Consider the following 14,853-nt stretch of genomic DNA (forward strand, 5'->3'; position numbering starts at 1 on the left):
CCAAAATAATCATTTGGTTTTAGCCAGGTTTCAGTCAAGCAGAGTACATCAAAACTATTATCTGTGATCATTTCATTTACAATAACTGCTTTTGGTGTGAGTGATCTAATATTTATGAGCCCAAACTTTAAAAATTGTTTTTGTTCATTTACTTTACATTTTTCTGGTTAAATTACGATAAGATTTTTTTTTAGATCCTACATTATATTTATATTTTGACCTCACTATTCGGGGAACAGTCTTAATAGTTTTTACAGTGCAAGTACTTTTATCATTTAAGCGGGTGGAACAAAACTCATCATAATGGTTATTGAGAATTGTCTTACTAGTCACATTGAGCGAAGTGTCCTGGAGATGTTGTCAGAGAGAAGCTCCGCTCCGATTCTGCTGGGGTGTAATCCATCAGCGCGAAACAGTCTAGGACGCTCCCAGAAAAGATTCCAGTTATTAACAAATAGCAGTTTCTGTTCTTTACACCATGACAACAACCATTCATTTAAAGCAAAAAGTCTACTGAACCTTTCGTGTCCTCGTCGATATGTGGGCAGTGGTCCTGACACGACGATCGTCGCTGCGGGCGTCGTGCTGCGAACCGTCTCGATCAGGCTCCTGAAGTCCCTCTTCAGCGTCTCCGTCTGCCGCAGCGTGGTGTCGTTAACCCCGGCGTGAAGCACGACCGCTCTGGGGCTCTCGTCGTCCTTCAGGATCGCGGGTATCTGCGCAGAAACATCGAGAACACGAGCACCAGGCAAACAATGAGTGTGCACTTTACCTTCGGCTAACGTAGCACTTACGTGTCAGACGATGGAGTAGACATGGTGGGACTGTTAACAGCACGCTGTATACTTACCCCGGACTTGTGAGCGTCAGCCCGGGATGATTCCAGCGCGGCTCTCCTCTCTCTCAGCTGGACCTGCCTCTCTTCCAGGTCGCGAATCTGCTTCCCCACGGCCTCGAACGTGTCCTTGCCTGCAATCAGAGGTAGACATTCATCCGCCATTAAAGCAAGTAACAGTGAGTACAGCAGTGGTAATGTGTGTGAATAGAGTATTAGTCAAATAATGAGAAAGAACCAAATTGCCTACCACAGCTATGCTGATGATACCCAGATTTACCTAGCCTTATCTCCAAATGACTACAGCCCCATTGACTCCCTCTGCCAATGCATTGATGAAATGAATAGTTGGATGTGCCAGAACTATCTTCAGTTAAATAAGGAAAAAACTGAAGTCATTGCATTTGGAAACAAAGATGAAGTGTTCAAGGTGAATGCATGCCTTGACTCTAGGGGTCAAACAACTAAAAATCAAGTCAGGAATCTTGGTGTGATTCTGGAGAGAGACCTTAGTTTCAGTAGTCATGTCAAAGCAGTAACTAAGTCAGCATACTATCATTTAAAAACATTGCAAGGTTTAGATGTTTTGTTTCCAGCCAAGACTTGGAGAAACTTGTTCATGCCTTTATCACCAGCAGGGTGGACTATTGTAATGGGCTCCACACCGGCCTTCCCAAAAAGACCATTAGACAGCTGCAGCTCATCCAGAACACTGCTGCCAGGATTCTGACTAGAACCAGAAAATCTGAGCATATCACACCAGTCCTCAGGTCCTTACACTGGCTTCCAGTTACATTTAGGATTGATTTTAAAGTACTTTTACTCGTATATAAGTCACTAAATGACCTAGGACCGAAATATATTGCAGATATGTTCACTGAATATAAACCTAACAGAGCACTCAGATCATTAGGATCAAGTCAGTTAGAAATACCAAGGGTTCACAGAAAACAAGGGGAGTCCTCCTTTAGTTACTATGCTGCCTGCAGTTGGAATCAGCTTCCAGAAGAGATGTGCTAAAACACTAGTCACATTTAAATCTAGACTTAAAACTCATCTGTTTAGCTGTGCATTTATTGAATGAGCACTGTGCAATGTCCGAACTGTTGGCGCTATATTTTCACTGTTTTATTTTTTTTATTTTTTTTTTATGTAAAATCATTTTCTAACTGTTTTTAAATGTTTGAATCATTTTAAAAGTTTTAAAATTGCTTGTTTTATTTTTGTTATTATTTTTCTTCATGATTATTTTACTTTCTTTTATGTAAAGCACTTTGAATTATCATTGTGTACGAAATGTGCTATATAAATAAACTAGCCTTGCCTTGCCTTATTAGCAATATAAGCGCAGTTAGCAGCAACCACGCCACTGATGCTAATGGGCTATAAGCTATTAGCGGACCCGGGAGATCAAAATGAAACTTGTGATAGCGAGGCACTCTGTTTGTTTTTTTTGTAGAATAAAATATTGGATATATTCACAGGTTATATAAACGGAAACGATGGTGTATAAAATTGATTTTTAAGTTAAAAACAGTCGATAAAAAGAATATAGTGAAGGAGCTCAAACGCAGTACGGATGCCAACAACAAATAGGAAGTATTTGTCAGTCAGTCGGGATTGAACTGTCGTAGCTGAAGGGTTAACGTTAACGTTGTATAAAAAAAATTTTTGTTGTCAGTTTACTTAGCAAACGTAGGATGTTTTATTTATACATTCATTGGGCAGAGGCTTAAAACAAGTTTCAATGCTCTAGAATGTTTCTATCATTTCCCTCCCGCAGTGGAGCTGACTGACCAGCTGACCATAAAGAAGACCATTTTATATGTTTTGAGATGATATGTGTTCTCTCAATATTGTTGTATAGTCTTACTAATTAAGTACATGAACTCTTCAAACTGTTATTTTTATATTTACACCATTTATTTTCCACTGGCACAATGTGTTATCTATGATTTTACTCTTGTAGGCTATATGTATGTTCATTGATGAAATATGGTTAATATTCTGGTGATTCTGTGTTGTTAACGTTCAGCTCTGAAAAATAAAAGATGAATCATGAATAAAGCTGTTGGTGTGAAGCAATAAGTTGTTATTAAATAATAAAATAATAGTACTTTTAAAATTACATTTCTAAACTGAATAGTGTCACTTTTAACTTGTTCATATTAACTTTAGTAGTATAACTTGGGCAAAAATATGAAGTACTGGCACAACTTAATTATAACCACGCATGCTTTTTAATGCTTTTGTAAATGTTTTAGAAGTATTTTAAAATAATTGCCTTTTCTGTTTTTCTTTTTTTACTGTTTTTTTTTTAGGTATGAAGCTGAGAAGTCTGCACAGGTCCAGGAATAATACCATTTCATCCTGTTCTGTTCAAGTATTTTCTATTAACACTTTCTATGAAGCCCATATTATACATTATAAGGGTATTCTTAAAGCATTATAAGGAATGCATTATAATACAACTTGTTTCAATTCAACTTGGCGAATTGAAAATGTTGGATCATCTCATGAATATTCATAAGAATAGGTTTAATATATTTACTTATTTGTGGTTATAGCTTTTAAGAGTGATTATTTATAACCCAATGAACACGTTGCATCCAATTCTTCAATGGATTATATTTCTCATAGTTATAATGTATTATACGTCTCATATCTTGCCATTTTTCTGATGCTACTTAAAGCGTTGAAAGACCACTTATATTTATTTTGATGGTCAACCAACAGATAACTGACATACTGTAGGTGTCTTTGCAAGTACGTCAGCTTATTCTACCAAACTAGATTCTACCATTCTTGAGCTACTGATACTCTAATGAGAGTTAGTTGGGATGTAGTGGCAAAGTTGCTTATAATAGATTGTTTAAGAGGACCATCAAAATAAAATGTAACCATATAAAAGATTGAATTTTTTTCCAGTTAAGAGTATTAAGCTCACATCAATTAACATTAGCTTCAAAGGAAACACTCAGGTAACACTCAACATCTAACCACTCACAAGCTGTAATAAGATACTGTGCAGAACAATGTCAAGATATGATACAGTCCATTATACTGTAAATTAAGTAGATTTAATATGGTGTTCATTGTGTGTTATAAATAATCATACTCTTAAACTTATGACCATGATGAATTATATTATGCATTGTATTATGATGTATTATAAGTGTTATGATTATTCATGAGTTGATATAACATATAAATTTTTTTATAATGCATTATGCATTCATTACAATGCCTTAAGAGTACCCTTATAATGTATTATAAATATGGGCTTCATAGAAAGTGTTACAGTATTTTTATCCAGTTTTTATCCTGTTTTGTTTTATTTTGTTTTACCTAATAAAAAATGTGATTTAGAGATTCTGAGTTGAAGTCATTTTCTTCAAATTTGAAATATTTTAACATGTAATTTAAAATGTATTAAGCACCAATTTGTTAGGTAAATATTTTTAAATTAGAGTTTTATTGCATATTAGCACATTAACTTTATCCAGAGGAATTAATAAAGAAATATAAATGGGGCCCAGTTCTGACACACTGTGGTCCCACTAAAACCCCATATAAGGGCCATTTGTGGGACTAGTGTAATCACCCAGCTGGGCCCCATAAGGGTTTTGTATGTGGCCCACATTGGCCCCAATTATTAGAGCCCACTTGGAGCCCACTATGGAACCATCATGGGCCCCTATGGGTTAACACACACGGGGCCCAAGTGGAGCCGATGGACAAAAATGTACGGGTCCCATTTGGGTTGCCCATGCACACCGGCGGCGCCAGTGGGGGTCCTGGGGGGTCTCAAGACCCTGCCAAAAAACGCCTTGACCCCCCATTTGACCCCCCACCCTCTTCCTGATTATATATATTTATATATATATATATATATATATATATATATATATATATATATATATATATATATATATATATATATCCGGGATAAATATAAAAAAAATATCTTCAAACTACGCAGAATAATAATATATAATAATTATTTGGACATTTATTCGTACACTGAACGAGAACCGTTTCTGTCGGACGCGTCCGATTCGAGAACAGAGGAGCTGATGATAACTGCGCATGTGTGATTCAGTGTGAAGCAGACTGACTCACAGCTCGTCTGAACCGAACTGATTCTTTTGATGATTGATTCTGAACTGATTCTGTGCTAGTGTAATGAGCACGGGTAAACCAAGGCTTGAATGAAGGGCGGTCAGCGCTAATGACATTGCATCGAGCGCAAAAGAAACGGTGAACAGTTTTTTTTTTTCCAACTGGTTTTATTTGATCGAATTGTCCGAAAGAACCGGTTCACTTGAGCACCTGCTCCTTTGCCCCTTAAGTGCCCTTTTGTCAAAGCAAAATTTCCTTATTGTAATAATTTGTAATAACATTCCCTTTTGTGGATGCATGCCCACGCCCAATCATAATATTAGTACAATTTATTAATAATAATTTAGCCTTAAAAAAATGACCAACATGATGTTCTCATGACCTCATCCGACCGGGAGGATTCCTCACGTGCAGTTTTTAATTGCTAAAGGATATATTCAACACTGTGGCAGCTGGTAAGTGGTGTTTCATTCTCAGCGAAGTGATTTTGATGTTTATTTACTTATTATTATTTTACAAGAACGATGTGATGTGAGAACATGCAGATATGTTGTTTATATTGCTGTGTGTAGCCTGTAGTGTAGAAGTAACACTAGCGTGCTGTTTGAGGGAGAAAAGTTTCACAGGCATCGAAGGGTCTGGTCTTTTTATGTTATTTGACTAAACTATTATTATATTACAGTACTTATTTATTTTTTAAAACATAGAGTGCCTTAAAAATAATTATCACAACACTGGTAAGGCTTATTCAGATTTTCTCATTCTCTGAATTATCATTATAAAAATAAAAACAATTCAGAAATGAATTAAAATATAATTATATTTTAAATGTGATGCAAATATATATTTTTTCTACAATAGCAACAGTGTTTACCACAGCAAGACCACTTTAGCCTGTAAACTCAATTATATCTCTCTGGAAATAAATGTAAAAATATCAATTTAAGAAAAAAAAAGCATAATATATTTGACATCCAAGTGCAGTTTGAAGGATATGAATAACAAATGTAGCCTGTCATTTGTTTACATTGCAACTACAACCGTAATAAAAATATGAATCACTATATTCCAGTGTATCATTTTTTTTATATTTTGAATCAATATTTAAGGTGGACTTATTGATTAGGTGCAAGAGTAGTGATGGTTAAAATAATAGATTAATGCTGAAATATTAAATTGAGCCTTGTTCCTAGATGGACAGAGAGTGGAAAGTAATAGATCAGATGAGGAGATGGAGATAGAGGAAGAAAAAGAGGGAAATGTAGAGGCACAAGTGACAGAAAGAGAGCAGGGAACAGTAAGTCAGGAGACAGAGAATGGCGAGAAAGAGGAAAATGTAGAGGCACAAGTGTTTTCTATAGTTTTTACTATAACCGCTGTTCTTAATTATAATGTAGAACAGAGAAGAAAAAGCCATCAGGTTGGGACAATTTAAGACATTTCAGTTTCTAATCCCAGAGCCATTATTATTTTAAACTTAAAATTGTCTTCTCTATTGTTTTTTTTTTTTTTTCAAAACTGCATCAAAGCATTTGTAAAATATATTGCTGTATTGACATTTTGAGCAGCGCCATTTAAAGCCTTGTTCCATGTGCTACTTTTATACTTTGAGGACCTGCCCCTCCAAAGGTGTCTGCACGGCCCTGTTCAGAGGGAGTGTCAGCCACGCTAAAAAAGTTAACCGCTTAAGTCATTTGTGGATTCATGCGTATTGGTGAACCGAATTTAAAGCGCCAACCCTTTAAAGTTTGAGCATATTGTTTGCAAACTGTAATTGATTAATTAATTAAAAACAAAGTAGTTAATATGCTGTGTTGTTTTTGTTGTTTAGTAGCAGTAATATGCAGTTATTAGCCGTGTCCACTGTATTTTTTGTTGGTTTTCATGAGACCCCCCTTGATATGACCAGGACCCCCCATTGCCCCCCAATCAAAATTGTCTGGAGCCGCCACTGCCCATGCAGGGCCCAACTGACAGCCAAAACCCACATGGGGCCCACATGGAAATGTTGGCTGGGCAGCTATGATGACTCAAATGATTCGCGAACCCGCTCCGAACTCCCGAACTGACTCAAATGATTTGCGAACCCGCTACGAACTCCCGAACGGATTCAAATGATTCGCGATCCCCAAACTGACTCAAATGATTCGCAAACCCGCTACGAACTCCCGAACTGACTCAAATGATTCATGATCCCGCTACGAATTCCCGAACTGATTCAAATGATTTGCGATCCCCAAACTGACTCAAATGATTCACGAACCCGCTTTGAACTCCCGAACTGACTCAAATGATTCGCGAACCCGCTATGAACTCCCGAACTGATTCAAATGATTCGCGATACCCAAACTCACTCAAATGATTCGCGAACCCGCTACAAACTCCCGAATTGATTCAAGTGATTTGCAATCCCCAAACTGAGTCAAATGATTCGCGAACCCGCTTAGGACTCCCGAACTGACTCAAATGTTTCGCGAACCCGCTACGAACTCCCGAACTGATTAAAATGATTTGCGATCCCGCTCCGAACTCCCCAGCAAACACAGAACGTTGTGAGGACGTCGTGGTAAAGTTCAATTTTTTTGAATCTTGGCTAACTTCACAGAAAGGTCGTGGGCACGTCCTCAAAAGACGTGGCTAGTTAGTCCCATTGGGGACGTTGTAGTGACGTGGTCAGTTGGTCTTCAGATAATTTTTAATATTATTGCAATACATGTATTATTATTGATACCATTTGAACAGCCTATTTTTGGGGAAATAAGTTATACAAAAAATCATCAAGCATGTTAAAAGATGGCATGAATTATATATATATATATATATATATATATATATATATATATATATATATATATATATATATATATATATATATATATATATATATGCCATCAGTTTAAGAACAAAAATAAATAAATAATTTACTTAGCAAATGGTGATAATGTTCGTTAATGAAAGAGAGTAAAGGACAAATGAACATTTAAACCTTAAACTAGCAGCGCACGTCACTTCCCTTACGAAAAATAACCATGGTTTTATTATAGTAAAACTGTAGTAACCCATGGTTTTTTGGCGTATTGACTGCCATTTGTAAAACCACAGATTTACTACAAATACCATGATTAAACTATGGTTAATATAGCAAAACCATGGTTAATTTGTGGTTACCATGGTTTAACTACAGTAACCATGGTTTTTTGGTTTTATTTGTAGTAAAACCATGGTTAATTTTCGTAAGGGTTTCTAAATGAAGTGCGCGACGTGTGCGTGCCCGTCATTTTGTAACGGTCAACTTCCAGCGGACGGACACGGAGGAAAGGTAAGCGCTATAAATCTACTTTTATTCATAGATTTTAACTGATATAACGTTAAATGCCATCAAAGAGGAGTAGTGCTTTGTATTTTTGTAGGTTTTCTCATTCAATTTAATAAATAAATGCTGTTTCGTTAATTAGCTCAAAAGCAGTCTCAGAGGTGGTCTAGGGTAACGTTAAATGTTAAAATCTAATATAACCTTACCTGTTTTAAATTATTTAAAATTTAACACGATAACTATACAGTATTCACTTTCTAATTATTCAGTTTTTTAGCTGTAGTAACGTTAATTGGTTTCTTTGAATGCCTGCTGCTCGAGCTTGATGATGCTCATGCTAGCCATGCTGTGAACTTGAATATAAACCGCCAGGCACGTGCAAAGGTAGGGCTCAACATGTCTCAGGCCCTTTTTGCCCTTACACTCCGAAGTGCCCTTTTTTTGGTGGTGTTTTTTTTTTTTTAAACAATGCTATTGGTCACCTTTTACGTCTGTCTGTCTGTTTTACAAATATTTGCCAAATGTTCTTAAAAGGAGCTTGTGTAAATCTTATTCGATCCTCAAGCTGTCAGTAAGCTGATAACTCCGCCCCCTCTATATTCATTGAATCAACTGAAGTTCCACAGCAGCCGCACAGTAGACACCAGCTGAGCTGAACAAAGTTTTGCGAAGGGTAAATAAATATCTTGTTGTTTGAATAAGTACTACTAAACACAATGGGTCTCATTCATGAAACACGAGCAGAACGAATTTTTGTGTAAATCGTGTGTAAAGTGGTTCTGGCGTAAAATTTCGGATTCATTAAAATGTTCGTATTTTCCAAATGTTAGTTGGTACGAAAGAAATCTACACCTGCTCCCACCTACGCGTAATTAGTGCGTTTAACATCTGAACATTTTGCTCATTAATACGGCTGCATTTTAATTCACCTTAATCGGGTACATATTTACACAGCATTTTGAAAAAAAAAATATTATATAAAGTAATTACATACGGTTTTTCTTTTTACTTTTATTATGAGAGTAGCCTAGTAGTATGTAGATATGCTCGATGATGATGGTGGTCCTCCTCCAGTTTGAATACGATTTTTTCGAAGTGAACTAATTTGTTTTTTTGCTGTCAAGCTTCATGTCGAACCATTTTCTTTTCACTTCTGGGACTGTTCGATTAACAGAAGAAACTCCATTAACAGCATCTGTAATATGCTGCCTAGCTTCCTTTTTTTAGGACCTGATAGTACGCCACTATGTACGCTTGAAAATAAAATGTGGCGTTTTGAATGAACTTCTGATAATAAAACTTCAATTTCTGCAGCTGAGAAATTGTTATTTTTCATTCGCTTTTGAGAAGACACGTTGAAATCCTTCATTTGGTGTCATAATATGATGCTCATATATAGTTGTCTGTCGGATTTAATGGGCGGGATTTATGGTAATTGAGAATGAGCGTGCACGCGCGTCCCATTTACGACTGATTGGAATTCATTAACACACACACACATTTCACTATCACATCTGACGTTTACGAAGTATTTGTGAATCAGGAGAAGAGTTTTCGGGAAGGTCTCTTTACGCGCAAATCACTCCCATATTTACTCATATATTTACGAATGTTTCATGAATGAGACCCTATGTCTATAAAGGCTCATATTTTATTTATTTGATGTCTGACTGACTCACTGACTGAGACATGTGGGACGTCACCTGAGAGAGAGGGCTAGCATTTGCCATCTAGTCATAGCCAATACATAGCCAACACTTAAATAGCCTGTGTATGCCCGCCCTTAGTCATGACGCGAAGGCTGAGGTTCTTTAACTGATGTTTAATGTGTTCTGGACTTAGACTCCAACACCAACACCGTAGAACTGAGTAAAAAAAGGGTGAATATACAACAAACATGTCATACATTCAGTTACATGTAAAACACAAATGACTTTAAACTCGTAAATAAACAGAAAATACTTCCACATACCACTTTTGCCTGCTTATGAGCTAAGAGAGGGGGTTATCTTGAAGCTTCTTTATCGGATGACTTCTAAATAAAAATACTTTAAACTTTGCAATGATTACATCATTCCATATGATCAGCAGAATTGCTCTGTGAAACTCGGACCGCAGTTCTGACTCGTTCTCCGTGACAAAACAGGAAGTGACATACAAAGGCACGATGGGAGCAAAATAAAATATAACCAAAGAAAACTCTTAGAAAGAATAAATATTCCTCAAATATACAACAGTTGAGTATATAAATCACAATAAGTATTATAAAATAGTCGAAATATAAAAATATACAGATTAGACTGATCAAAAAGTTACTGAAATAAATGAGTGTTGAAGTACACAAGCGCCATCTAGTGGAAATAAACATTATAGATTACGAAAGCTTGTAACAGCAAACACACTCCCACCATCACGCAATGTGTGATTCTTAAAAGAATTTACTTTATAAATACTCAGTAACTCAACATGAACTAATAAACATTCAGTGGATAAGTATTTGTACACGTTTAACATACACAGTTAAACACTTTTCAAACTTAACCCTTTTAATCAGCTTCAAGTAGTAACACTGTTTTGTGTGTGGGTCTGTGTCAATCGTCCTCCCACTCGTAAGACATCATGGTCATCGATAAACGGACTTAACTTGTACAGCTTGTTGAAAAGACTTGAATTAACTTCCTTGCCTTGTCTTAGATGCTTGATCTCGTCACTGAACACTTCTTCTTGAACGATGTGAATTATGAATTGTTCAACATCCTTCCTTTCTTCAAGTGTTGTGGAATTGTTGGATCTTTCTACCAAACCTTTCGCACTCCTTGCACAACGTTTGAGCCTTGCTATGGCTTTCACTGCCCTCTTCCAATCTGAAAACCTTTGCAAGCGATCTGACAGACACCACTCTTCCCTTGCCTTGGTCATTAGAACCTGTGCCCTTTTGAGTTCCGGGTCTCCATCATTAACTTCTCCCACCTTAATGTCATCCTTAGGGAGTTCTCTTTGCCATAGGAAACTTGGACCAGTAAACCAGTTCGATCCCATGAGTTCCTTTACGGTGAGCCCACGAGAGGCATGGTCAGCTGGATTTTGTTCTGAAGCCACATATCTCCATTGACTAGTCTCAGTGCTTGTTCTGATCTGCTGAACTCGGTTGGCTACAAATACATGGAAACGTTGTGCATCGTTGTTAATATAGCCAAGGACAACTTTGGAGTCGGTCCAGTAGTATTCACGAATGCCATCCAATTCTAGTTCTCTTTTGAGCAGATCACCAGTTCTTGTGGCAACCACTGCAGCTGAGAGCTCCAGTCTGGGAATTGTTGTTACCTTTGTTGGAGCAACCCTAGCTTTACTCATAACAAGAGTGCAGTAGACTTCTCCAGACTTGGTTACAGCTCTGAGGTATGAACATACTCCATAGCCTGACACACTGGCGTCTGAGAAATGGTGTAGCTCATATTGTTGAACATCCTTGAATGTTGATGGCACATAACAACGTGGTATCTTCACCAAAGACAGGTTATGGAGGTCTCGCAACCAAGCTTCCCAATGCGGCTTGAGGTCATCAGGAAGTGGTTCGTCCCAGCCTAACTTGTCTTGACACATCTTTTGTAGAGTCCTTTTCCCAACTAAAATGAAGGGAGCGACGAATCCAAGAGGATCAAAAATGGAAGCAACTGTAGACAGCACACCTCTTCTAGTAAAAGGATTTTCCTTTACTAACACTCTGAAATGGAACTTGTCTGAAGCCACGCACCATTGGATGCCGAGTGCCCTCTCTACTTTAGGTTCTCCTAGGGTCAAGTCAAAGTCAGTTGCCCCTTCAGTACATTCCTCCTTTGGAATTGAGGCAATCACCGTCTTGCTGTTGGTGATGAATTTATGCAAGCGAAGCTTTCCGGTATTGCAGAGACCCCTGGCTTCCTTTACAAGCTGGATTGCCTCTGCTTCAGTGTCCACACTCGCTAAGCCATCGTCAACATAAAAATTACGTTGTATGAACTTCACTGTGGCTTGATTAAACTTGCCTTGACCTTGTACGGCAAGGTATTTGAGGCCGAAGTTTGCACATCCAGGCGAGGAGGCCGCTCCGAACAAATGGACCTTCATTCGAAAAACTGAAGGTGAGGCTTCCATGTTTCCATCTTCCCACCATAGGAACCTGAGGTAGTCCCGATCCTTTGGAGCAACGTGGAACTGGTGGAACATACGCTCCACATCACACATGATGGCTACTTGCCTTTTCCGGAAACGACACAAGACTCCAACAAGGGTATTTGTGAGGTCAGGCCCAGTCAGTAGATGCTCATTCAGAGAAGTATTCTGAAATCTTGCAGAGCAATCAAAGACGATACGAATCTTGCCTGGCTTCTGTGGGTTATATACTCCATGGTGAGGTATATACCATGCTGGTTGACTACTTAACTCCATCTCTGGGACCCTTTCAGCATCGCCTCTTGATATTATGTCCTTCATGAAAGCCATGTAGTCCTTTTGGTACTGTTCATTTCTCTTTAAACGCTTCTCTAGGGATTTGAGTCGATGCTCTGCACACGCTTTGTTGTTTGGCAAATCTGGCCTCTCACCCTTAAAAGGCAATGGCATCTCATAGTGTCCATCTTGCACTTGCTTAATGCCTTCATTCAATTTTGCCAAAAACCTTAAGTCTTCTTGCGACGTTGAGACTTCCTCATTATCCCGTTCTACAAAGTCTGACTCAAAAACCTTCAATATCTCTGCCGGAGTGATCATCTCTTTAACCTTGTTCCTCTGTACAAAGCAGACTTCAGACTTGAGTTTGTGAGATGGATCACGAGCTGGTAGAAATTGCTTCATGATAATCCTGTGACTCACACCGATTTCATCTTCATAATAACTGTCGTCATGGTTGTATCCAACGATACTCCAACCCAACACGGATCTTTGTGCAAATGGCTGATCTTCATTGCCACTGAGAACATCCCTGGGAAGTAAGGCTTGAGGGCAGTTGTAGCCTATTAACAAACCTACTTCACAGTCAAGTGCAGGAGCCATTTCATCTGCCAGATGTTCTAGATGAGGCCAATTCTTTGCGGTTTCACATGTGGGTATATGAGATCTATTTGCAGGTATGTAGTCTCTAGTATAAGTTGTTGGAAGTTTGATTTTAACTTCAGACTGAATGCCTCTTACTTGTAGACCATTCAATTTGTGACTGGACACAACCTTCGTTTTGGATGTTATGGTGGAAATCTTGAGTTTGACAGGCTCTTTCTTGATATCAAGTGTCTCAGCTGTGTCCTTTAAAATGAAAGTAGTGTCGCTTTGAGTATCAAGCAAGGCATACACTAAAATCTCCTTCCTTGGTTCATCTGTTGTTGAGACATATACTGGAATGATTGATGACGTATGAGTGCCGTTCCTTTCTTGAACTACTCTGTTTGAAGTCACAGGCTTAGACTCTTGTACCTTCTGTGATTCGGCTGTTCTATCTGCAGATCCGTGATTGACCTTGAACTGATCTTGACTGGTTCTAGAGCTTTGTCCTGGGTATTTATTTACACGGTCCTGGTGTAGGCTTGTTGGGTGACACTTCTCACATTTTTCACACACACTCCTAGAGGTGCAGCTTCTGGAGTTATGACCAGTCTTAAGACAGCCAAAGCACAACTTCTCAGACTGTACAAACTTCAATCTTTCCTCAATTGGTCTTTCCATAATTTTGCGACACTTATGAAGAGTGTGGCCTAATCTCTTACAAAAGACACACATAAGGCTAGTCCTTTCACTGGAACTAGTGGTGAATGTCTTTGCACTTGAGTTGCGATTCCTCTGAAACTTATAATGATCTTGATCTGATTGCTTGAACCTTTCTTGCTCTGCTGGCTTTATCGCTTGCAGTGAGGTGATAGGATTGCATGCGATTCTAGCTTCCTTGTTAAGAAATTCAACAAAGTATTTGAAATCTGGGAATCCTTTGTATTCGTCTTGAAACTTGGTGACTGCTCTATTCCAACGTGAACTCAACCAGTCTGGCAATTTGGCTAATATTCTTTGATTTTCAACACAGTCATTCAGAGCTTGTAAACCTTGTACATAAGGCATTGCTGATTCAACACTGCTTAGGAAATCTACAAATTCCTGGAGGTCTTTGCTGTCTTTGGTAGCAATCTTGTGCCAAGACTGTACGGATTGCCGAACCGGTCATCAAGGATGTTCCAGGCTGCCGTGTAAGCCATTTCTGTTCCAGCCACAAAATGTCCTTCAATTGCTCTCTTGGCCGGACCACCTACATACTTGCGTAGAAAGAATAGCTTTTCTTGTGATGGCAAGTTCTTGCGATCAATTAATGTCTGGAAGGACAGCTTCCAGTCATTATACTTCAGGGGATCTCCAGAAAAAACAACAGGTTCTGTAATTGGAATCCTATTGGCTGTAATCGCTTCAGCCAGTGCCTTCACAAGATCATTAGAAGCTTCGTTGGGAGCAGGCCATGTAGGTGACTGAGAGATATGAGCTTGGGGTAACCTTTGAGAAGAACAAGAGGGTTGGTTGAAAGGAGCAGTGTCTTGAGCGAGAGTAAATGGCTGAGAGAGAGAAAAAGGAA

At 38.3% G+C, this 14,853-nt stretch overlaps 1 protein-coding gene and 2 long non-coding RNA genes across 3 annotated transcripts in view; 1 reads left to right on the top strand and 2 right to left on the bottom strand.

Annotated features, from left to right (window-relative positions):
- LOC127964884 (NACHT, LRR and PYD domains-containing protein 12-like) overlaps positions 1-14,853 on the bottom strand; it is a 1,383,583-nt gene that overhangs the window by 206,342 nt on the left and 1,162,388 nt on the right. The window lies entirely within an intron of this gene.
- LOC127964951 (uncharacterized) overlaps positions 1-14,853 on the top strand; it is a 153,693-nt gene that overhangs the window by 130,524 nt on the left and 8,316 nt on the right. The gene's annotated exons all lie outside the window — the stretch shown is intronic.
- On the bottom strand, positions 330-10,852 carry LOC127964956 (uncharacterized). The gene is made up of 3 exons (XR_008155182.1): positions 10,243-10,852; positions 851-969; positions 330-716 (listed from the first exon to the last, which is right to left on the bottom strand). It is a non-coding gene; the product is annotated as an uncharacterized LOC127964956 (long non-coding RNA).

The sequence above is a fragment of the Carassius gibelio genome, chromosome B9, assembly GCF_023724105.1.
Source record: "Carassius gibelio isolate Cgi1373 ecotype wild population from Czech Republic chromosome B9, carGib1.2-hapl.c, whole genome shotgun sequence".
NCBI classification, from domain to species: Eukaryota; Metazoa; Chordata; class Actinopteri; order Cypriniformes; family Cyprinidae; genus Carassius; species Carassius gibelio.